Below are 24339 nucleotides of genomic sequence, written 5' to 3'. Positions count from 1 at the left end.
GGGCGCGGTGGGCTCGGGCGAAAACGCGGAACTGGATCGCTGCCGGGGAGCCGCGCGGTGGTGAGCGGCAAAACCGGAGCGGATCCTCGCTGGCCAGTGGGTAGTGCCGAAGGGGCACGCGACTCCGAGGCGGAGACGTCCTCCCTCCGTGTTTTCGGCAGGAAGAGTGAGGGCAGAGGAGAAGATAGACAACCCAAGTGCTCGGGGTCCACCGCAGTCAGTTCTTTGTCCCTTTGACCATTAGAGAGCTAGCTAGGTTCAACTTGCAGTAGGAGGGTGGGGTTTACCTTCAGTCCAGCGCGGTGCTTTATGTATCTTTATAATCCCAGCACGCAGGGGTGTATCCTTATAATCCCAGCAGGCCGAGACAGGAGGATCGCGGTGAATTCCGGGACAACCTGAGCCTCAGAGTGACACCCTGTCTCAAAACTTCAAAACCAACCGGAGAGAGGGTGGGGGAGGGAAAGCTGCGTGGAGTGTTATTTCAGCCACCTGTCAGAGCTCAAATTGATTTCTTGATGGCAATTACCATGAGCTACCGCCACCTCCAGGCTTTCAAACTCAGCGTCTTGGGTTGTTTATTTATTCATTTATGGAGAGGGTGGTGGGACAGAGTCCCATGTATCTCAGGCTGGGCTCAAATTAGGTATGGAGCCAGGGATGCCCTTGAATTTTTTATCCTTCTACCTCTCTACCTTTCAAGTGCTGGGATTTTAGGCCTGCAACACCATACCTAGAGTAGAACACAGTGAGGATCTATTTATTTGTTTGTTTGTTTATGGTTTAGTTTTTCCAGACAGGGTTTCTCTGTGTATAGCTGTGGAACTAGCTCTGTAGACCAGGCTGACCTTGAACTCACAGAGATCTGCCTGGTGCCTCCCCAAGGCCGGGATTAAAGGTGTTGTGCCACCGCCCAGTTTAGAACACAAGTGTTTTAAACTCTAGGTGGCAAATCCCATTGAGTCTCAAATAACTGAAGATCGAGAGTCAGGAAGATTAGGTAACCACAAGAAGTTTCTAAATGTGCAATGGCCAGTTTCTGGCCGTTTGTGATGTGTTACATCTACAATGTCACTGCAGCCTGGTTCTGAGCACACAGCATGTACACTTTCTCACAGCTCATGCCATAAATTTATAGCACCCACAAATGCTATGTAAAAACCCTCGCTCAGACTTTAGACTCTTGTATGTTATGAATTGCAGTGTTTTTACTGTAGACAACAAGTTTTCTGTTCTTAAAGCAACCTGATAGTTTCAGTATGAAAAACAAAGGTTCTTAGTAGTTTCCTATCTTTCCTCAGCATGTATCAAAGTAGTACTATCTTTGGACTGTGATAGAATGCTGGTCTTAGAAATTGCTGTTTGAGCCGGGTGGTGGCCCACACCTTTGATCCCAGCACTTGGGAGGCAGAGACAGGTGCATCTCTGTGAGTTCCAAGCCAGCCTGGTCTACAGAAAGAGTTCCAGGACAGGCACCAAAAACACTGAGAAACCTCTCAAAAAAACAAAAAGGAAAAAAAAAGAAAGAAAGAAAAAAAAAAAAAAGGAAATTGCTGTTTCAGTGGCTGTTTGAGCTTCATAAAATGATCATTCAATGAATTATAGCTTTGGATTAGGACAGAATGTGCAATCATTTTCTGAAAACACTTCTGCCATTTTGTAGTATGTCTTTATATAAAGTAGTTTTTTTTTTTTTTTTTTTTTGGTTTTTCGAGACAGGGTTTCTCTGTGTAGTTTTGGTGCCTTTCCAGGCTGGCCTCGAACTCACAGAGATCTGCCTGTCTCTGACTCCCGAGTGCTGGGATTAAAGGCGTGTGCCACACTGCCCTGCTAAAGTAGCTTTCTTAGCATTAATTATTATTAGCAAAAATATCCATCACCACAGAGGCTAGAGGATCAGGAGTTCAAGAGCAGCCTCAGCTACATAGGAAGTTCAGGGCCAGCCTGGGCTACATGAGACCCTGTCCCCAAAATAAATAAATAAATAAATCAAACAAAGAAAAAGAGGCAAATGTTTTGCTACCCCGTTAGGAAGCACTCCCCGAGCCTCATGATTTCCCATTATATATATATATATATATATATATATATATATATATATTTTATGGCCTCACTTCTTTTCTCATCTAAATTGCATGGCTTTGCCAAGAATTCATTCCAGACAAAAGAGAATTCTGTGCCTGACATTGAACTCAAAAGGACAGTGACAGAAGAAAAGAATCGCCAAAGCAGCTAGGTTATTTTGTTTGTACAGGCCTAGTCACCTGAAACCACTTATTTGATACACCCTCTGTTACTGCCGCTTCGTCTCTTCTGGAGATTTCTGCGGAACCAAGAACCACACATCTCTGTGATGTCCCTCTGTTGCTAAGCTCCATTCACCCTGTGGACCTGGGACAGAGGAACTCTAAGGCGGACTCGGCAGCACGGTGAAGGGAAGGAGGGGAGAAAGCAGGTGTCCAAGATGCTAAGGCTTGTCGTGGAGTCGGCCAAGATTAACCCACCTCTCAGCCCCCGCCCAAACCCTGTGTAATTGTCTACTTCAGAGGTGAGAACCAGGGTCCAAAAGGCTACCAGGGGCCCTGCTAGGCATCACACACTCAGAGAAAACCAAGTTTTTCTCACATTCTTGTAACATGAATCTTTAATGTTCTTATTAATAAAATTAAACCTGAGCCAGGTATTGGGGTGAACTGGAAGGTCAGAGAACCAGAACAAGCCACAGCTACCTCACTTCACCAGATCCTCAGCTGGTCTTGTTTCCTCAGACTGGAAGCCTCTGTGTCTTCATATCCAAATGGCTCTCAGCTGAACTGTGCTGCTCAAAACCTAAGAGCTTAACCAGCCAAATGCTTCTAGTTCCTGGTCTTCACGCCTTATATGCCTTTCTGCTATCTGCCATCACTCCCTGGGATTAAAGGCGTGAGTCACCATGCTTGGCTATATCCTTGAACACATGGATTTCTGCCTCTGGAATGATAGGATTAAAGGCGTGTGCTGCCACTGTCTATCCTAAGTATCTAGTGGCTTTTCTGTTCTCTGACCCCGGATAAGTTTATTAGGGTACACAATATTTTGGGGAACACAATACCAACACACATTCTACTACATGGAAGATGTCCCGTGTGGCACAGTGAAGAGGTAGATTCTGATTGCTTCACAACCTGTTTGTTGCCAAGGCCCTAGCATCTCAGGTCTTGGGTCTGATCCCCCAACAGCAGCCAGGAAGAGAGAAGAAGAAAAAAAATGACGATAGGTTTTTGGGTTGTTTTAAGGTTTTTTTTTGTTTGTTTGTTTGTTTTCAAGACAATGTTTCTCTGTGTAGTTTCGGTGCCTGTCCTGGATCTCACTCTGTAGACCAGGCTGGCCTCGAACTCACAGAGATCTGCCTGGCTCTGCCTCCTGAGTGCTGGGATTAAAGGTACCACTGCCAACCGCCTTAAGTTTTTTGTAATGCGTACAACTTTGCGTGTGTGTGTGTGTGTGTGTGTGTGTGTGTGTGTGTGTGTGTCATTTGCTTGTTTGTTTTGAGATGTGGCCTCACTGTGTAGCCCTGGCTGGCTTGATTTAGAATTTGCTTTAGCCCAGGCTGGCCATGAACTCCTGAGTGCTGCCTCTTGAGTACTGGGGTTACAGATGTGCACCAGCTGTGTATGACTGTCTAGCCTGCATGTAAAACGTCTACCTTGTGCGTACCTGGTGCCTATGGAAGTCAAAAGAGGCTGCTAGATCCCCTGGAACTGGGGTTACAAATGGTTGTGAGCCACCAGGTGGGTGCAGGGAACAGAACCCAGGTTCTCTGTGAAGAGGTCTAGGAGTCAGCACAGAACACACCCAGACAAATTCTCCGCACAAAAGCAGGTGGGGGAGGCGCCTCTAGATCGGACAAAGACAGCAGCAGGTGTTTCTGCAGGAGTGGTTTTTAGGAGAAAAAGAGGAAATCTGTGCTAGGACCAGCTGGTAATTCCTGATTGGACAGGTTAGGCACTGGGGCCAAATAATGAATTTGGATGGCTGGACCTTGGTGTTTTGATGGTGGGATCTTGGAGTTTTAGTCAAGCATGAGGGAGGGATGTAACCGAATGGTTTAACAAGGGGGAGGGAAGGGAGGAAGGTAAGAGTCGCCAGAGCCGTGTTTGCCACGCTTGGGCCTGTTCGAGAGCCTTCACTCTGCAAGAGCAACCAGTGCTCGCTCCCTAACAGCGAGCCGTCCCTCCAGGCTCAAAACCCGCCATCTTCATTGTTGTTACTTTTATTTTGATTCCCTGCCTCGCTCCCTCCCGGGTAGGTAAGGGGTGGGGGTGGGGCAAAACAAACACTTCCTCTCCTTCTTCCAGGAACTAGGGCTGTGCTATAAAGTAAGGAAAAGGAAGACGTCCCGTGTGGTTTCAATTACCTGTGATCTCAGCACTCGGAAGGCTGTGGCAGGAGGATTTTGAGCTCTAGGCTAGCCTGGTCTACACATTGAGATCCTAGCAGTGAGAAAGAGAGAGAGAGAGAGAGAGAGAGATAGACACAGAGAGAGAGACAGAAAGACAGAGAGAAAGAGAGAGAGAGAGTCCTGCTTCATAAATTATGAGGAGAATTTTTAAAGATAGCATAAGATAACCTTTAGTATAACTTTTGCTAATAGCTGCTCAATATAATCAATTAACTTGAATGATACCTACAGTTGACAATGCCTTTTCATAATAATATGATATTTGTTCCTCGAAGCAGTTCCACGAGGCAAGACTCATTCCTACTTTTTTTTTTTTTTTTTTTTTTTTTTCGAGACAGGGTTTCTCTGCGTAGCTTTGCGCCTTTCCTGGAGCTCACTTGGTAGCCCAGGCTGGCCTCGAACTCACAGAGATCCACCTGGCTCTGCCTCCCGATGCTGGGATTAAAGGCGTGCGCCACCACCGGCCTCTCCACTTTTTAATAACGGAAGGAACATATGTCTCAGAAGGGAGAGGAAGAGAAAGGGGCAAAAGAATCTATGAGACAGATTAAGCCTATTTAGGAATCACAGGGCTGAGGGGCCAAGAGAAGTATGACTGGAGCTTGGACTCAGCAATATAGCGCTTGCCTAGCATGTGAGAAGCCCGGGTTTTGAGCCACCGGAAGAGGGAAGAAATAAAAGAAAACATGGCGGTGGTGTTTTGGTGGAGTGTATGGAAGCTGGTACAGGCCAACAAAGGTTCAGAAACTTATAGGGAGTGAGAATCAGGTCCAAAAAAAAAGAAGACGCAGAACTGTTGGCCCTCCATATCTGTGGGCCTTGTAGCTGGGAATTAAACCAACATGAGTCAAAACTATTTAAGGGCAGGCAAGATGGCTCACTTGTAAAGGCAACTATCATTCCTACACCCATAGGCCAGAATGAGTCAGCCCCATATGGTTTTCTGAGACTCTGGGTACTATGTACTGGGATGAAAGTGAAGTGAAATTAGGATCATCTATCACACAGGGTGATAAGTTTGAAACACTTGGAAAGAAACTATAGGTGTTATGTCACAGCTGCCAATGTAGATTTGACTTCTCATGGTACCCTACCTCTCTTGACCCCACTCAAACCCAGACACGGAAATACTTCCCCCAACTCATACCAGCCCCTTGGTATCCTTGCAGATATGAAGAAAAGAACCCGTGTGGAGGAAGGAAATGACCCATATGGAATGAGGTAGACACACTATGGCACTTCTGGAAAGAGGACTGAACAACTCCAAGAGCAAGGGGCAGGGTTGGGCACTAAGCAGTGCCAGAGGTCCAGGGAGCTGCCAGGGAGTCTCACCTGGGTTTCTGAGACATCTTAGCCTAGGTTAGCCTCTGATCTGATAGGAGTGCAAAAAGTCTCATCTGTCCGAAGCTCTTCTTGATCTTCTCTTTTGCCTTTGGGGGATGAACACAGCCGTCCTCTAACCCATCCACACCATTCTGATAGACCTAGAAGCTTGAAGCGGGCCAAGACTCCTTGCACAGAATCCTCTCTCTCTCTCTTTTTTTAATTCTCACATTGTCCCACCCCCACAGTCATGCAATTCCAAACATGCCTAGGCAGCTTCACACAGGAACACATGTGCGATAGCCCACATGTGGGACACGGTACAGATGCAATCTCCTTAGGGAAGTAGACATGACAGAAACTCTGAGTTCCAGCCAATTCCCTAGACTTTGTCCTCACTTCCTAGAAGGGTGGGATGGGAAGGAAGAGGCAAGATGTCGGCCCACCATGATGCACATGCTTGTAACCCCAGCACTCTTGAGGCTGAGTTGGGAAGATTACTGAGCTCCAGGCCAACGCCGGCCTACCTAGTGAGTTCCAAGCGCAGTCAGGATTACATACATAAGACCCTGTGTCAAAAACACCAAACTTCAAAATAAAATAATGATTTCTCCCTGCCCCTCACAGACCCTGATCTGGCACCTCTGGAATCGACCACTGGAAAACGACCTTCCTGCAAGTCATCCTTCAGGATGAGGCTTTAAGAAGAAGATAGGTGAGGCAGGAGAGACTGGAGGAGCTGACCCCTGACAAAGCAGCGTGGACTAGACGTCTCATTTCTAACCCATAACTAACTCAGATGAAGGACAGTGCCCATGCCACAACAGTAAAGGAAAATGGAGGGTGGTGAACTAAAGGAGATGAAGTTGGCTGGGATACAAACTTGGTACCAGCAGCAGCTCTGCTTTAAAGCCACAGATCTTGATGTCCACCTAATTTCAACCTCTTCTGGTCAGAGCCCAATTCTGGTACCCAACCCAGACTAACATCCCACTCATGATACACTACGGGCCTTTTCCACAATATAGATCTGATTGGTCCATCTTGGCCAGGTGCTCATCTTTGATCCAATGAGCTACTAGTTTTCTTGGGATTCCCCAAGCAACTTCCCACAGAGTTGTTAGTAGCGACCCCACCCCCAACCTCAGCCCCACAGTGCTCTAGTGAAGGCCTGCTTACCTGGATTCTTCAGGCTCTGGGAAAAATCATCCCTACAGACACAGCCTGGGACACAGGAGGAGTCCCCTCTCCCCTGGCTGGGAGTCTCATGCCTACTCCTTACCTCCCCCAGGTTCATTGGCCTGGTCACTGTACTGCTCAAGCAGCTGGTGCAGAGACCGAATGAAGTCTTTTTTGTGAAGAATCTGACCCTGCTCAACCATGCCATGAAACCCACTGATGTGAGTCAGGCACCAGATGGCCCAGGCAGGGCAACCGGAGGAATGTGGCTGCTGCTATAGCTGAATGTCTTGCTCCAGGAGCAGCCAAATGTTCCACCACAAGGAGTCCTTTGTGCCCTGTGAGGGCCCCATCACACTGCTATCATCTGGTCCCCAGCCTGCCATCCATCTCTATTCACCCTGCCATCCTCCTGGAGGACTGAATGTTGCAGGCGGAGGAATGGGAAAGCTTTGCAGTCGAGAAAAGGGAGGGCTTTTGCCCCAATTGGAGCTGCTGCTCTGGAGAAAAAGACAGGATCACCCAAGTGATTGGTTAGAAACTCTAGTTGGCTTTTTCTGGTTGGTCCTATGAGATGGAAGCCTGAGAAAACCTGAATTCAGCCCCCAGGGACCACCTAGCAGAAGGAGGATCCTGACTCCTAGACCCACACACTTGCACCTTGGCACACACATGCTCCCCTGCCCCTCTCATACAAAATAAGTAAAACTAGGTCATCTCTCAGCTTTTATTTATCAAATCCTGGCCATTTGGGGCTGGTGGCTATTGCTTGGCTTCTTGGCTAGCTGTTAAGAGACAGTGGACTGACTTCCTCCAAGTTCTGACTGGCTCCTGGGCTGCTTTCTGTAGATAATAGATTGGTCTTCTGGATGGTGGCTACAGCGAGAACTCTGTTATATGTGGTCATCATCATGTATATATTCAGTCTCTCGGGAGACAAGATTTTGTCCCTGGCCTGGAGGGGGGGTCCCTAGCAGAAGTATCAGGAACATGGGGGAAGGCAGGTTCAGGAGGCCAGGGCTGCCTGTGTTACTGGACACAGTTGGAGGTGAGAGCAAAGGCAGGAGCCGGAGATGAAGGGACTTGTGTGGTGTGTGCTGCTGAGTAAGACTTGATTCTAATCATCTAAACCCGGTAGTGGGTTCCAGTGGACAATCCCAAGGGATGGTCTGAAGACGGGTGGTGGGTGAGGAGTATGTGGAGGAAGGATGCCAGTTAGGGCATTGGCAGTTTTCCTAGATCAGGAGACATTAAAATAGCATTGGGGAGGGGGGGGTCAACACCCTAGTTAGCACAATGGTCCAGGACAGGTCCTGAGTCACACTTCTTTTTCTCAGCAACCTATTGGGTATTCTGCCATTGATATTATTTTAATTCTATTATTTTCCAGTTTCCCTGGAAGATAACACACACACACACACACACACACACAACACACACACGTTGCAGATGCCTGCAGCACAACCTTGTCTCATGGCTAGCCTCGTGTCCCCAGGAGGAGGAGCATGAAGCCAGCCAGACGAGGAAGCTGGTGCTATAAATTATTAACTCCCTGCTTTTTGCTTTGCAGTGTACTGTCACCCTACAGGTGGCCCCAAATATATGACCAGGATACTGAGATGGACAGGTATGTGTTTTCCCTGGGTTACCCAGCAGTTACCAAGCATATCTGAATGGGTTCTTTGAGACTCAACTCTTTTTTTTTTTTTTAATTTAAGATTTATTATGTACACAGTATTCTGCTTGAATGCTAGAAGCGGGCACTAGATCACACTACAGATGGTTGTGAGCCATCATGTGGTTGCTGGGAATTTGAACTCAGGACCTCTGGAAGGGGTCAGTGCTCTTAACCTCTGAGCCATCTTTCCCCGAGACTCAACCTTAAGGCCTACCAAAAGATTGTGACCAGATAAGAGTTTTCTAAGTTATAGGAACCTTACACTGCTTACTGGCTTGCTTCTCATGGTTTGTTCAGGGTTATTTAACTTTTATTATTATTTATTTTTTTTGGGGGGGGGTTTGAGACAGGGTTTCTCTTTGTAGTTTTGGTGCCTGTCCTGGATCTCGCTCTGTAGCCAGGCTGGCCTCAAACTCACAGAGATCTGCCTGGCTCGTGCCTCCGAGGACTAGGATTAAAAAGGTGCGCCACCACTGCCCAGCCCAGGTTGATTTTCTTATACAACCCCAGGACCACCTTCCAGGGTGAACCATCCATAGTGGGCTGGGCCCTCCCCCAACCATCATTAATCAGGAAAATTTCCCATAGACTTGCTTACATGCATTCTGATAGCGGCAATCTCTCAATTAAGGTTCTCTCTTCCCAGATGACTCTAGGTTTGTTTTAAGACAAAAACTAACCAGCACAGCCACCCATCTCCCCATCTCCATTTCTCATCTCTGGACATAAGGCTTATCTTAATGGGGAGGGGCAGAGAAAGGAGAAGGAGGCCATTACCAAGAGCCCCCATGTATGAAGAGTGGGGTCCAGGGACATCACAGGATGAGGGGCCCATTTATGGAGTTCAGGGAAATACATCTGCCCCATCAGGATCAAGTGTCTTTTCAGGAGTAGGTCTCTGGAGGCGGTATTATTAGGAGGGAAGGCCTGATAGCTCCCTAAACGGCCACCTGGACTTTTTCCTTAGGCAATGAAGAACTCCTGGACTCAACTGCAAATAAGGTGACCCAGCAGAAACCCATGGTCCCCAGCCTCACCATGCACAGGGCCCTGGCTTCCAAGCCTCAGCACTTTCAGGTGAGAAACCAGAAGCCTGTGTAGACCTGCCTGACGCTATGGCCCTTTTCCACACCATCCCCACCCTTTCTCCAAGTCATGGGAGAAAGCAGAGCTTCCGATCCAGCTTCACATCCTCAGGTCCCACTGCCCCTGTTCTTGAGGGACCACTCTGGAGAAATCCTATCTGTGGGCTGGGCTAGACTGCTCGTGAGGGCTAGGAGGGGGCTTGTGAGCTCTGAAGGCTCAGTCAGGTGCTGGAGCGCAGAGCAGAAGGCACCAGCCCCACCTCTCCAGAGCCCTTGGCTGTTGCAGAGCAAGGCAAGGCACAAGCAAGATCAAAGAAGCTATGATCGAGCTGAGAACTGTGTGAGAAGGGACTATGGGTGATCCGTGCTTCTGGGAGAATTCAGGAAGCCCATCTCATGTCCACCAGCTTCCCTCCGACCCCACCACTTGGCTAGCATTTCTACCGTGTTTTTGCCCATTCCTGACCAACATACTTCAGGAGGTGGACGCAGCCTTGAGTGTCCCCTTTTTCTGCATCCGGTCTGTAGCCAAGTCTTGTCACTGGACTGAACTCACTTCTCTCATCACGTCTTCACTCCCTGCCGAGCCTTAACTGTGGGAGCTGAGGTTGTAGAATGAGTTTGAGGCCATCTGGCTACATTGGGAGATGCTATTTTAAAAAATTAGTCACAGCGTTTTGGGTCCTTAGGTGCTGACAAAGCTTTGGTAAACCAATCCCTATATGTTAGGGTTTGTTTTTTTTTTTTTTTTTTTTTTTTTTTGTCTTTTGTTTTTTTTGGGGGGGAGCGGGGTTTGAGACAGGTTTCTCTGTGTAACCTCCTTGGCTGTCTTGAACTCTCTCTGTAGACCAGCTGGCCTCAAATGCTGGAATTATGGCATGCACCACCACTGCCTGGCTCCCAAGCCTGCTTCTTCTTCTTCTTCATTAATTAAATCATTAAATTTTTTAATTTATTTTACAAACCGGCCACACAGTTTGTCGTCCACCACCCCACCCCACCCCCACCCTGCTCCCCATATCCTCTCTGTCTCTGAGGGGCAGGTCTCTCATGGGCATCAGCTAGGTCAGCTAGGTTCTGCCTCAAACTGATGTGTCAAGTCTTCTTTTTGTTTTGGTTTTTCAAGACAGGGTTTCTCTGTGTAGTTCTGGCGCCTGTCCTGGATCTCACTCTGTAGACCAGGCTGGCCTCGAACTCACAGAGATCTTCCTGGCTCTGCCTCCGAGTGCTGGGATTAAAGGCGTGCGCACCTCGCCTGCCCAAGTCTGCTTCTTACCGTTCGGCTCCTCCCGGCGGTGTGTCCCCCTGTAGGTTCGGCTGAAGTGTTTGAAGCCCGACAGCTCCTGGGCAACAACATCAAGCCGGTAGTGAAGATAAACATCGCAGGCATCAACATCTCACTCGGATCAAGACCGGAACAATCCTTCTTCAATGAGGTAGGCTGAACAAGGCACAGAGGGCAGGCGGGCCAGCCAGGAGCTGGGCATTATTTCCTGGAAGCAGCTGGCAACCTTGCTTCCTGAGGGGACTGTCTGCAAGCCACAAGCATTTCCTGAGCACCCAACCGAACCCCAAGTATTATGCTCAGTGTTGGACAAATAGGAGGGGGTCATTCAGAGAACTCTGCACTTGAGGAGCTCGGGATCGGAGGGCAGCACAGCACGAGAACCAGAAACCATCCCAGTGGGGTGGGCAGGAGTCTGGGAAGCACTGTTAGTGGGCTGTGAAAAACAACCAGCCCGGACACGTACTCTCATCCCGTTAAGGCCCAATAGCATTGGGTCCGGGACACAGAAGCTGCTGGTGCTTGGGAAACTAGTTGGTGTCTAGATGAGTAAAGATGGAAGCTGGCAAGACCAGGCGCTGGGACGGTGGAGAGGACTCAGAAAAAGGCGGCAAAAACCATGAAGAAAGAATTTGCCGGAGGATGGAGAAAGATAATTAGAAGGCTCGGAAGCGAGAAGCCATTTTGATTCCCCTCTCCTGTAGGTGAAGGGTGTGGTTGGGACTGTACTTGTAGATTAGAGTCCCACCACACAGAGCCCTGGAGAGCCATGGAAGACTCGAGCAGGGAGTAACAGGGGAGAGGAGGTGCTAACTAACACAGAGAGAAGGGGTGAGCAGACTGGCCACCTTGGAGCAGCTACTGGGTTTTGAACTGCTAGGTTCTCTAGGGAACCCTTGACTTGGGCAGAACAACCCCGGGAGCCTAGGAATGGTTCTGGAGGGGTGTGAGGGTGTTCATGAGCAGAAAGTCACTGAAATGGGCACACAGTGAGTGAGGGCACACAGCGGGCAGTGGGAGACGCACATTATTCTGGAGCATCATCTTTACTAGGCCTTGGGATAAAGTAGGGAAGAAACTGTCTACCCCAGCCCCAATTCTCTCTGCTCCAGACGTTCTTTCCAGAATTTTCATGAGGTCCCCGCCAAGTTTTTTGAGGAGAACATCTTAATCCAGGTAAGGAACCAAACTGGTCTCCAGATAAATGGGACCATTTTCTTGTCCTACCTCAGCAACAGAAAAACACGTTGGCCTCAGGGCCCATTCTCAGAGATGGAGTCACCTGTTTCCTCTGTTTCCAAAGCAGAATCTCCAATACTTTCATTCCCCTTGGTGGCCCAAATACCTCATTCATTCATTCATTCATTCATTCTCCTTGTGGTCCAAATACTTCATTCATTCATTCATTCAACCTGTGTTAGAGATTGCCAACTGGCAGGCCTGAGCTAAGTGCTTAGGTGAACGTGGCAGCTAGATTCTCTTGTCACCAGAGTGACATCCTCCATTCTCCAACATGAGGGAACCAGTGACAGTGGTGAATGGATGTTTATCAAGGCCTTCTAGGTGCCCAGCCCAGGGCTGAAGGGAACTAGGTACCTATTCCCTAGGCATTTTCATGTTCTTGGGCACAAAAACACAATGGAAACAACCAGAACAGTATGTACTTGAGAGAGTCAATTGCAACAGCTTGCTTTGTGTTGACCCGGGACAAGTGAATTGATCTCTCTGATCAATATCTCCATCAATGACATGGAACTAAAAATATGAACCTCACAAGATTCCTCTGAGAACTCTGTAAGAAAAATGACATGCAAGCACTGGCCATAGGAAACACTAAGTGCCATGAGTGTGGTGGTCTCCACCTGGAACCCCAGAGCGTGAGAGGAGGAGGCAGAAGTATCAGAAGTCCAGAGTCATTATTGGCTACACAGTGAATTTGGGGCCAGCTTGGGCTACATGAGACCCCCAGATGTATCCTTGCAATTGCTCCCACAGAGGGTGGGGCAATTGGCATCATGAATGAGAAGATCTTTCTAGAAACTTCTTGCAGGTGGTGGACTCTGCAGCATGGAGATCCAAAGCAGAGATTGGAAGATTCCAAGTAAGCCCTGATGGAGGAGAAGGCTGGGAAAAGTCTATGGAAACCCACGCCGGGCTCCAGGGCCCAGGCTAGGGAAAAGCACTTGGCATTTCACACAGATCCACACTTGGGTCTACCTACGGACTAGGCAGGGGTGGGGGGTGGGGGGTGGGGGAGCATGCTCAGACAAGTTACTCTCGGCCTCTGCTTCTTCAGCCATAGGATGCTAACAATAACAACAATAATAACTGCAATAGTAATGTATGCAATCTGTGGAGCACTGTGAGGATAAAGTGTGTCATGTTTAAATAAGGATTGTGCCCCACGCTGAGTTCCCTGGTTGCACAGTACTGTGGACACTGGCCAAATCTCTGCTTCCATTTATGCACCCAAAAAGGTCACCTTTTCGGTGTTAAGGAACTCTAGAAAGAGATTGCTGCCTTTGAGGACAGGTCGGGGAAAGATATTCTTGTGAAGAACTGGCCAAGAACTCACTCTGTAGTTCAGGCTGGCCTCAAACTCATGGCAATCCTCCTGCCTCAGTTTTCCAGGTGCCGCAATGACAGACATGAGCCACCATGCCAACTTAGTAATTTTATTTAATTTAATGTTCTTATTTGAAAGAGGAAGGGTTTTTATTTATATATTGTTTTGTGTGTATGTGTTTGTGCACATGTGTGTGTGGGTGTGCTTGCATGTGTGTTTGTGGAAGTCAGTATCATGCTTAGCGTCTATGTAGGTACTAGGGATTGAACTTGGGTCCTCGTGTTTGTTTAGTAAGTATTTAACCAACTGAGCATCTCCCAAGACGCCAGATTTTTTTTAAATTTAATTTTATTTTACAATACATTCAGTTCTACATATCCGCCACGGGTTCCCCTATTCTCCCCTCCCACCCCCTCCCCTTACCACCAGCCTACCCCCATTCCCACCTCCTCCAGGGCAAATCCTCCCTGAGGACTGCGATCAACCTGGTAGACTCCGTCCAGGCAGGTCTGTCCCTTCTCCCAGACTGAGCCAAGCGTCCTGCATAAGCTCAGGTTTCAAACAGCCAACTCATGCAATGAGCACAGGACTTGGTCCCACTGCCTAGTTGCCTCCCAAACTGATCAAGCCAATCAACTGTCTCACCTATTCAGAGGCCTGATCCAGCTGGGGGCCCCTCAGCCTTTGGTTCATAGTTCATGTGTTTCCATTCATTTGGCTTTTTTTTTTTTTCAATAATTGAGTAAAACCGAGATTTATTATAAGCCACAGTTGTCCTAGGGACCTCCATGCTATATATATAGCCTCAATGGTTCTATGGGTTGTGGTCTGATTGTTCTTTATTTTATATCTAGAATCCACTTATGAGTGAGTACATACCATAACTGTCTTTCTGGGTTTGGATTACCTCACTCAGGATGATTTTTCTAGTTCCATCCATTTGCCTGAAAATTTCATGCTTTCATTGTTTTTCTCTGCTGAGTAGTACTTCATTGTGTATATGTACCACATTTTTTTCATCCATTCTTCCGTTGATGGGCATCTAGGTTGTTTCCAGGTTCTAGCTATTACAATAGTGCTGCTATGAACATAGCTGAGCATGTATCTTTATGGTATGAATCAGCATTCCTTGGGTATATGCTCAAGAGTGGGATGGCTGGGTCTTGAGGTAGTTCGATTCCTAATTTTCTGAGAAACCACCATACTGATCTCCACAGTGGTTGTACAAGTTTACATTCCCACCAACAGTGGAGGAGTGTTCCCTTTGCTCCACATCCTCTCCAACATTGGTTGTCATTGGTGTTTTTGATCGTATCTCAGAGTCGTTTTGATTTGCATTTCTCTGATGATTAAGGATGTTGAGCATTTCTTTAAATGTCTTTCAGCCATTTGTAGTTCTTGTTTTGTGAATTCTCTGTTTAGCTCTTTAGCCCATTTTTTAATTGGACTGTTCAGTGCTTTGATGTCTAGTTTCTTGAGTTCTTTATATATTGTGGAGATCAATCTCTGTCAGATGTGGGGTTGGTGAAGATCTTTTCCCAATCTGTTGGCTGTCTTTTTGTCTCATTGACTGTGTCTTTTGCCCTGCAAAAGCTTCTCAGTTTCGAGAGTCCATTTATTAATTGTTGTGCTCAGGGTCTGTGCTGTTGGTGTTTCATTTAGGAAATGGTCTCGGTGCCATGCGTTCAAGAGTGCTTCTATTTTCTTTTCTATTAAGTTTAGTGTAACTGGATTTATGTTTAGGTCTTTGATCCACTTGGACTGAGTTTTGTGCATGGTGACAGATATGGATTATTTGTAATCTTTTACATATTGAGATTCCAGTTATGCCAGCAACATTTGTTGAGTTCCATTGTTATAGTTTTGGCTCCTTTGTCAAAAACAGGTGTTATATGTGCATGGATTATGTCAGGGTCTTCAATTCGATCCATTGGTCCGTATGTCGGTTTTTATACCAGTACCAGCTGTTTTTATTACTATAACTCTATAGTAGAGTTTGAGGTCAGGGATGGTGATGCCTCAGGGTTGCTTTATCGTATAGGGATTCTTTTAGCTATCCTGGTCTTGTTTTTCATATAAAGTTGAGTATTTTTCTTTCCAAGTCTGTGAAGAATTGTGTTGGGATTTGATGGGGATTTGCATTGATCTGTAGATTGCTTTTGGTAAGATTGCTATTTACTATGTTAATCCTACTTCCATGAGCATGGGAGATCCTTCCATTTTCTGATATCTTCTTCAATTTCTTTCTTTAGAGATTTAAGTTCTCATCAAAAGGTCCTTCACTTGTTTAGTTAGTGTTATCCAAGGTATTTTATATTATTGTGGCTATTGTAAAGGGTGATGTTTCTCTGACTTCTTTCTCAGCCTTTTATCATTTGTGTATAGGAGGGCTACATATTTTTTTGAGTTGATCTTGTTCCTGCCACTTTACTGAGTTTATCAGCTGTAGGAGTTCCTGGTAGAGTTTTTGGGTCACTTATGTATACTATCATATCATCTGCAAATAGTGAAGTTTTGACTTCTTCCTTGCAATTTGTATCCCTTTGATCTCCTTTTGTTGTCTTATTGCTCTAGCTAGAACTTCTAATACTATATTGAATAAATATGGGGAGAGTGGACAGCCTTGTCTTGTTCCTGAATTTAGTGGTATCACTTTGAGTTTCTCTCCATTTAATTTGATGTTTGCTGTTGGCTTGCTATAAATTGCTTTATTGTGTTTAGAAATGTTCCTGCTATTCCTGATCTTTCTAGACCTTTATCATGAAGGGGTGTTGGATTTTGTCAAAGGCTTTTTCAGCATCTAAGGAGATGATCATGTGGATTTTTTCTTTCAGTTTGTTTATATGGTGTATTATATTGACTGATTTTCGAATGTTGAACCATCCTTGCATCCCTGGGATGAATCCTACTTGGTCGTAGATGGATGATTGTTTTGATGTATTCTTGGATTCGGTTTGCCAATATTTTGTTGAGTATTTTTGCATCAATGTCCATGAGGGAGATTGGTCTGTAGTTCTCTTTCTTTGTTGCATCTTTGTGTGGTTTGGGTATCAGGGTAATTGTAGCCTCATAAAAAGGTTTGGTAGTGTTCTTCTGTTCTATTGTGTGGAGCAGATTTTTTTATTTGTATGTTAGTTATTATTTGTGTGTGTGTGTGTGTGTGTGTGTGTGTGTGTATGTGAATGTGCCACAGTCAACAAGTCATGGTGCATATGTAGAGGAGGGGGACAACTTTAAGAAGTTGGTTCTTGGGTTGGGGATTTAGCTCAGTGGCAGAGTGCTTGCCTAGCAAGCACAAGGCCCTGGGTTCGGTCCTCAGCTCTGGGGGAAAAAAAAAGTTTGCTCTTAATACTGCAGATCTGGGGATTGAACTCAGGATTTCAGGCTTAGCACAGCAAGCACTTTCACATGTGAACCATCACGCCAGTCAATAGCTAAATGGTGTATCCATGACCAAAAAGAAGAAACTTCTGTTCTGATAAAGTCTAGGGCTGGGGATGTAGCTCAGAATAAAGGACTTACTTGGGATGCACAGTGCCTGGTTCAATCTCCACACTACTGGGGTTAGAAGAGGAGAAAAGCCATTTTAGTCAAGTCCAATGTGTCCGTGTTTTTATGAGTTGTACAATGTGTGTGTGTGTGTGTGTGGTGTGTGTGTGTGTGTGTGTGTGTGTGGTGTTGCTGGGATTGAACCCAGGGCTTGTGTAAGTTGGGAAAGTGCTCTAGCCAGCTTTTATGCTTTTTCTTCTTGTTGTTGTCTAAGAGTTTTTGCTACTAATACAGGAGGGCGAGTGATTTTGAAGCAGGCCTATGTGGTAGAATCTGTTATTGATCAGTGGACATGGGCCTGACCTCTTATCCTGTATCACATCCTTAGGTCCCAGGCTGATACCTTCTCCTAGGAGGAAGGAAAGCACCATAGTCTCTTTGCCAGGCTACCATTTCATCATCCTCATCCTAGCATGGAGATGCCCTTCCTACCCAGGGACGGGAAGAGTTGAGTGTGTATTCTAGATGTTTCAGCATCTCACTTAGTAACTGTTAAGCCTTCAGGACATCTTTTCCAACTCAGCAGCCTCTCTATATGAGAGGACAATGGTCTGCCAGTTTTTTCTGAAGACAGAGTTCTGATTAAGCCACACTCAGCAGCTGGTCTAGTATGCCACTCGGTTAGTTGGAATTGCACATCTTTGTGTTAGCTTGTGCTACACAACTTTCCTCACTAAACAAATGCCTGTGATATAATATATTATAAGAAAGGGTTTACTTTGGCGCACAGTTGCAGATGTTAGTCCTGTTGTTTGGGCTGTGGTAGCACATTATAAAAAAAAAAAAAAAAAAAAAAAGAATATGGCTGAGCAAATAGAAATATAAAAGGGAGAGAATGGGTTGCCCAAATCTCCTCCAAAAGAGTGCTTACCAATGACTTAAATTCTCTCACTATGTCCCAACTCTTGAAGGCTCCACCCCCTCCACATAGGAACAGGTTGGACGAGCTTCAAGGCATGGTCTTTGGGGGGACACTTAAGATGCAAGCTTGCTGGGCATGGTAATGGATGCCTTTTATCTCGGCAGAGGCAGGCTGATCTTTTGTGAGTTCAAAGCAGCCTGGTCTACATAGTGAGTTACAGGACAGTCAGAGCTACATAGTGAAACCTGTTTGAAAATATAAACAACAACAAAAAGGCTATTAACTAATCTTTGATTTACTCTTATCTTTTCAGACGGACATTGGGTTTATCTCCATTCCCAGGTAGGTGACAGTTATTTCAAGTATTTGTGCTTTTGAGAAAAAGTAGACCAGGAGTCAAAATCCCCAGAGTCCCAGCAAATGAGAGAGAATATACAGACTATGAGTTACTATCATGCTTGAAATATTGTACTCTACTTTATGGTATATTTTATAATAACTTATCCTAATTAATCTCTTCTCTGAAAGTTCACTTTTTGGAGGGTCAAATGCTATACTGTTATTGAGAACTGTAACCTATATTTCTTTTTTTTTTTTTTTTTTTTGGTTTTTCGAGACAGGGTTTCTCTGTGTAGCTTTGCGCCTTTCCTGGAACTCACTTGGTAGCCCAGGCTGGCTTGAACTCACAGAGATCACTGGCTGGCCTCCTGAGGTGCTGGGATTAAAGGCGTGCGCACATCACGCTGGCTCTATATTTCTAAATATGTGAAGCCAGGACAGAAGACACAGCTTTGTTTTTCAAACTTGTTGTGTTGTTTTTCTTGAGGCTGGCTCTTATGTGAAGCCAGGATAGCTAGAACTCATGACTGGCCTCTGCCTCCTGGGATCACAGGCAGATGCCCATACATGCTTTTTAAAAGCATACTTGTATATATAAATTAAATGTGTTCTTTGACAGTTTTACACAACACACACACACCACACAACACACACACACACACACGTAATGCTTGCTGATTATCCTCTTACCCAACCCTCTTATCCCTCTCACACATAGGTAGTTTTAGGATCCACTGAACTCACACAGCACCATCTGTGTGGCCATGGGTGTAGAGCTATCCATTGGCGCTGGTGGGCTCAGTGCTAGGGGCACAGCTAAAGACAGGGTTCCCACCCCTCGAAGTCTATCAGCAGCCAATAGTTCAGCAGCGAGGGACAGGAACCCATGAGCCCCTCCTCCATCCGTGACTGATGGTTAACAGAGCCAGTCTTGCCCAGATTCCGAGCTGCTAAACTACAGCTGCAGTGAGTTCATGATCATAATGGTCGTGCTGTGCCCAGGGGTGGCAGTTCTCGGCCCATCTCTCCGTCTTCAGCCTCTTCCTGCCTCTCTTCTGCAATGTCTCTCGACCTTTAGAAGGACATTAGAAGGATGGAATGTCTTGTTTAAGCTGAGCCCCAGGGTCACCATCTCTCAGCGTCTTGCCAGCTCTGGGTCTCTGCATTCACTGGCATTTTGTTTTGTTTTTTTGAGACAAGATCTTATATACCCAGATGGTCTCACACTTGCTATCATTTCTTTGTATTGAGAACGTTCAATATTCTACCATTGAAATAGACAATTATTGTCGATCATCATTACTTTGCTGTAGAGAACCTATTTCTTCTTATCCCACCACATCTGTACCCACTCACCATCCTCTCTCTATTCTCTTCATCCTACCCATCCCAGCTCTTGTAACCACCGTTCTACGTGAGATTGAGACTGTAGTGGGGAAATTTACCACGAGCCAGCCATAACATAGACACCAGGCTGAGACTGGATGGAGGGGTGGAGAGCTGCTTGCCTCCATATGCCTGGCACCAGGCCTGGTCAATCACAACATCAGGGGGCCAGGGAGGATCCCTGTGTCCACAGACTCTAGTTGGCAGGCTTGTGAGTGTGCCATCATTGCTTAGTGGCAGAGGGGACTTTGTTCTTCTCTGCCATTAGATGAGAGCCAGAGTATATGAGACATTACCTGCCCCATTTTTCCCTACAAACAAAAGCTGTTTTCAGGAGAGAGAGCTGGAGACTGGAGGTCTCTCCTTTGGCTCTGCTCCCCAGGTCACACACTCCTAAGGAAATGGTTAGGCTTGCCAGCGAAATAAGACGTCAGTGGTGTGAGAGGCTACCTGAAAGTCACCATCTGTGCCCTTGGCATGGGAGACCAGGCGCTGGTGAGGTTGCCCCTGCCCCAATCCCAGGAATATTTCTTACTGGCTGCTTCCTTCCCTGGGTACCTCTGAGTGCCATTGGTCTACACCTCCTTTGTTCAGTGGGTCATCAAGGGGTTGTCCACTCTCCCTGCATCAAGCGGGAAGTTGGGAAAAATCAAAAGTGGGTGAACTTGACTGTGCCCTGCTCTGACCCTGACCCTGTCCAACTCTCTGGTGTCTCCAGGTAGATCAAAAGCTGCCCTACGAGGCTGGGACACCAGGTCCAGATCTTCAAGTCGAAGGCCGTCCCAATCAGCCTGGCTTACTTACAGTTTTCATCTACGTGCAGAGGACCTTCATCATTTCAGTTAGAGTCCGTGGGCGGGGAGGAGGAACTACAGGGTCCTGTGCATGGGCACTGCGAATCTGTACCAGATTTCCTCTTTTTTTTTTTTTTAACCAGCCTAAGGTTTGGAATGAGGGATGGAGTGACACTGAAATCACAACTATTTCTTTTTCGAGACAGGGTTTCTCTGTGTAACCCTGGCTGTCCTGGAACTCGTTTGTAGACCAGGCTGGCCTCGAACTCAGAGATCACCTGCCTCTGCATCCCGAGTGCTGGGATTAAAGGTGTGCACCACCATACCTGAGTAAAATTGTTTCTTAAAATTCTGATAGATATCTTTTCAAGGCTCCAGCATTGGCCTGGTTTTGGTGTCCAGGTTCTCTAAGACATTCTGTATGTACACACCACACACACACACACCACACACACACACACGAGAGAGAGAGAGAGAGAGAGAGGAAGAGGAGAGAGGAAGCATGCATGTACACTGGACCATGGTATATTGGAAGACTCTGCTCAGAGGGAAACCCAGCTTAATTGGGAGGGAGGGTAAAAAGGTTGTTCAGTTTCCCATTTCCTCTTCCCAACCCTTTTAAAAATAGATGCCTCTGTCTCAGAAGTCCTTATAACCTCCTGTCTAGAGAAGCACCAGTCAGCTGCTACTGCCTTGGAGGTGGAACTAATCGGGACAAGGTAGGTACGGATAGGGCCTGACACCTAGAGAAAGCGGCACCTAGGGAAAGCAGTGCATATGAAGAGAGAGGGCTAGAGAGCAGGACCCCAGTCTGAGGCCAGCCTGGTCTACATATAGTGAGTTCCAGGCTAGCCAGGGCTACACAATGATACCCTATCTCAAAAAAAAAATAATAAAATAAATAAAATAATGTATGCTAGTCAGACAAAGTAGTACATGCCTGAACCCCAGCACTTGGGAGGGAGACACAGGGGGATCAGGAGTTAGAGGCTAGCCTTGACTACATGAGACAAGTTTCAGTTTTAAAAGGGAGGAGAGGGGTTGCTATTGCCACTAGCCATACTTTTGGCCATATTTCTATTGAATTGCTCTAACAAAACTTTTGCATATGCCTCATGTAACAAGGTTGGCAGTGCTATTTGGGACATGGGAAGATCACTGCCAATTCCAGGCCAGAGCTGGTAAATATGGTGAGGTCTAGGCCAGCCAGGACTAGTGGAACCCTGTCTCAAAACAAAACAAATTAGGGCTGGCTTCTGCAGTTCAAGATTACTGATTGCTCTTCCGGAGGACCCGGGTTTAATTGCAGCAGCAGCACGGTAGCTCACAACCGCCTGACACTCCAGTTCCGGGTGAGCTAACACTCTCCTCTGGCCTCCTCTGGCACTGGCAAAATGTCTGGGCTGCACAGACATGCACGCAAGCAAATCATCCACATAAAATAAGTAAATTTAAAAACCAAAACCCCAAACAAGAAAAGCATCACAGAAAACAAAAAAGGGAGGTATTGCTCAGCGTGAGCGCTTACCCAGCATGTGAAATGGGGGTGGGGGGGTCTTTCAGTCCCCAACACTGCTAAAAAGGAGGGCGAGGAGGCAAGCACTTTAGGATAGAGAGTCAAGAGGAAAGAAGCAGGGGCTGTGGAGAAATTACTGTCAAAGGATAACTTTAGGCCGAGGTTGGGAATTAGCCCCTCCCCGGGGTGCTGCAGAAACTGTCCGCAGTGTCCGCCTGTGGACAGACGGGGAGGTGGGAAAAGGAAGGCCAGTAGCAGGAGGAGGGGACAGGTTGGCACTGACTGAGTCTCGGGACGTTCTCAGCTCAGGACACATACACAGGCCCAGAATGACAGCCCAGTATGGAACCAAATCCTCACCTTCCAGATTCAGGTACGGCTGCCCCATCACACCCTCCCTCCCCTTCCTCGAATTCAAGAGGGACATTCTGGGTTAGTGGTGTGGATAGAGGCTAGGGCCACGAAGCTCAGCAAAAGAGGCTCTGCCTGGTAGGAAACATGAGGAAGCAGATTTGCTACTCGATCCAGTAGAGAACAGTAACTGGGAGATGGACAACGAATTCCAGAAATTTATGTGCCCTTTTACCCACATTAAAAAGAAAACAGGCATGGGCTGGAAAAAATATCTCAATGGTTAAGCAGTTATGGCAGGGAGCTTGGTCATCCTCAACCGAGAGTGCACCAGGCTTAGCTGTCCCCCACCCATGGGAAACTTACCCAGCTGGAGGAGGGGATGAGAGGTGGTGGGGGAGAGGGAAGGTGGTAGGGAACAGGAGGAGGGGGATCTGTGGTTGGTATGTAAAGTGAATTAAAAAAATTTTTTTTTTTAAAGAGCACTTACTGCTCTTGCAGAGGACCTGGATTCAGTTCCAGCACCCACATGGCACCTGTGTATGTGTGTGGGCATGCATGTGCCAGGGTGCATGTGTAGAGGTCGAACACTTTGAGGAAGCTGGTTCTTTACTTACGTGGGAGGTTCCAAGAGGTTGACCTCAGGTCATTGGACTTACACGGCAATCCCTTTCGCCCACTGGTCCATCTCACCAGCCCTGGTCCTGAAGTTTAAACAAACGGGTCCATGTTAATATCAAGAATACAAGACATACAAGACATACATGTTATGATATACAAAGACATATGCAAACACTCATATACACAAAGTAAATTTTAAAACAAAATGAATACAAAGCGATGTATCATCTCAGGGCCCTGCCAGCAGTCCTTAATAAGTGAGAAGCCTGAGCCAGGCAGTGGTGGTGCACACCTGTAATCCAGCACCTGGGAGGCAGAGGCAGGCGGATCTCTGTGAGTTCAAGGCCAGCCTGGTGGTCCACAAAGCAAGTTCCAGGACAGCCAGTGCTGTTACACAGAGAAACCCTGTCTCTGGAAAATAAAACAAAAAGCGGGAATCCCGGAAATCAAAAGTGCCCCAGCACGGTGATGAATTTGGCTTGTCGGTGATTGACTGGAACTGAGGCAGGCCTTCCCAACGGCTTGCGAGGTTCCCTCTGAGGACCACGCCACGCCATTCTGTCTTCATTGTGCCTCCCACCTTCCCTTGCAGCTGCCCTGCCTGTCTAGCTACATCAAGTTCAGAGTCTTGGACTGGTGAGCCCATGGACTAGCAGTAGACCCGTGCTCTGGGAAGGCAGAGACAGAGCTGGGCCAGGGGCTCAGCCTGCAGTGTGTCTTCTAGCTCCAAACGTGATTGCCGGAAGAGATTGGCTCTGCCAGCTTGTGCTCAACCAGATCTCGTCCACTGGCGAGGAGATCCAAGGCAAGCAAAGCCTGGGGCCCCTCCCATGGCCCCCCTCCCTCCTGAGCCCCCCAGCACTCTCTCACATGCTCTCCTTCCAGGAATGTACTCTGGCTTCCTGCCCTGCTTTGGCCCCAGCTTCCTGACTCTCCGTGGGGGTAAAAAGGCCCCTTTTAGGACCCCAGAGAAAGGCACTGTAAGTTTTTCCTGTCAATTTGGGGGAACAATAGAGATAAAGTTGACTGTGTGTGAAGCAATAGAGACTTGGAAATATCCAGGGAGGACTGTCTGGCCTCTGTCCATCCCCTTCTAGGAGAGGATGGACATGGGTACAGAAATAGCCATAATACATACAAGGGTCCTCATATAATATATACATCAATATACAAGGGTCCTAAGCCGTGGTACCAGAAAAGGACAAATGGGGTGCTCTAGATGGTCACTGAGGTAGGGCACTGAAGAGGAAACCTTGGTAAGGTTTCCCACAGGGTAAGGCACACTGGTGAAGAAAAAAAAAGTGCAAGGTTGCTCAAGATGCTGATTAATGCTGGAAACTCAACTCGGATTAGCTTAATCAAAA

General features: G+C 46.9%; 1 pseudogene; it reads left to right on the top strand.

Annotated features, from left to right (window-relative positions):
- Positions 1 to 2349: 2349 nt before the first annotated feature.
- LOC114690551 overlaps positions 2350 to 24339 on the top strand; it is a 56793-nt pseudogene continuing 34803 nt past the window's right edge.

The sequence above is a fragment of the Peromyscus leucopus genome, unplaced genomic scaffold (genome assembly GCF_004664715.2).
Source record: "Peromyscus leucopus breed LL Stock unplaced genomic scaffold, UCI_PerLeu_2.1 scaffold_150, whole genome shotgun sequence".
In the NCBI taxonomy this organism is placed as follows: domain Eukaryota; kingdom Metazoa; phylum Chordata; class Mammalia; order Rodentia; family Cricetidae; genus Peromyscus; species Peromyscus leucopus.
Note: the sequence above shows the minus strand (reverse complement) of the source record. Positions and strands in the feature narration are given on the sequence as shown.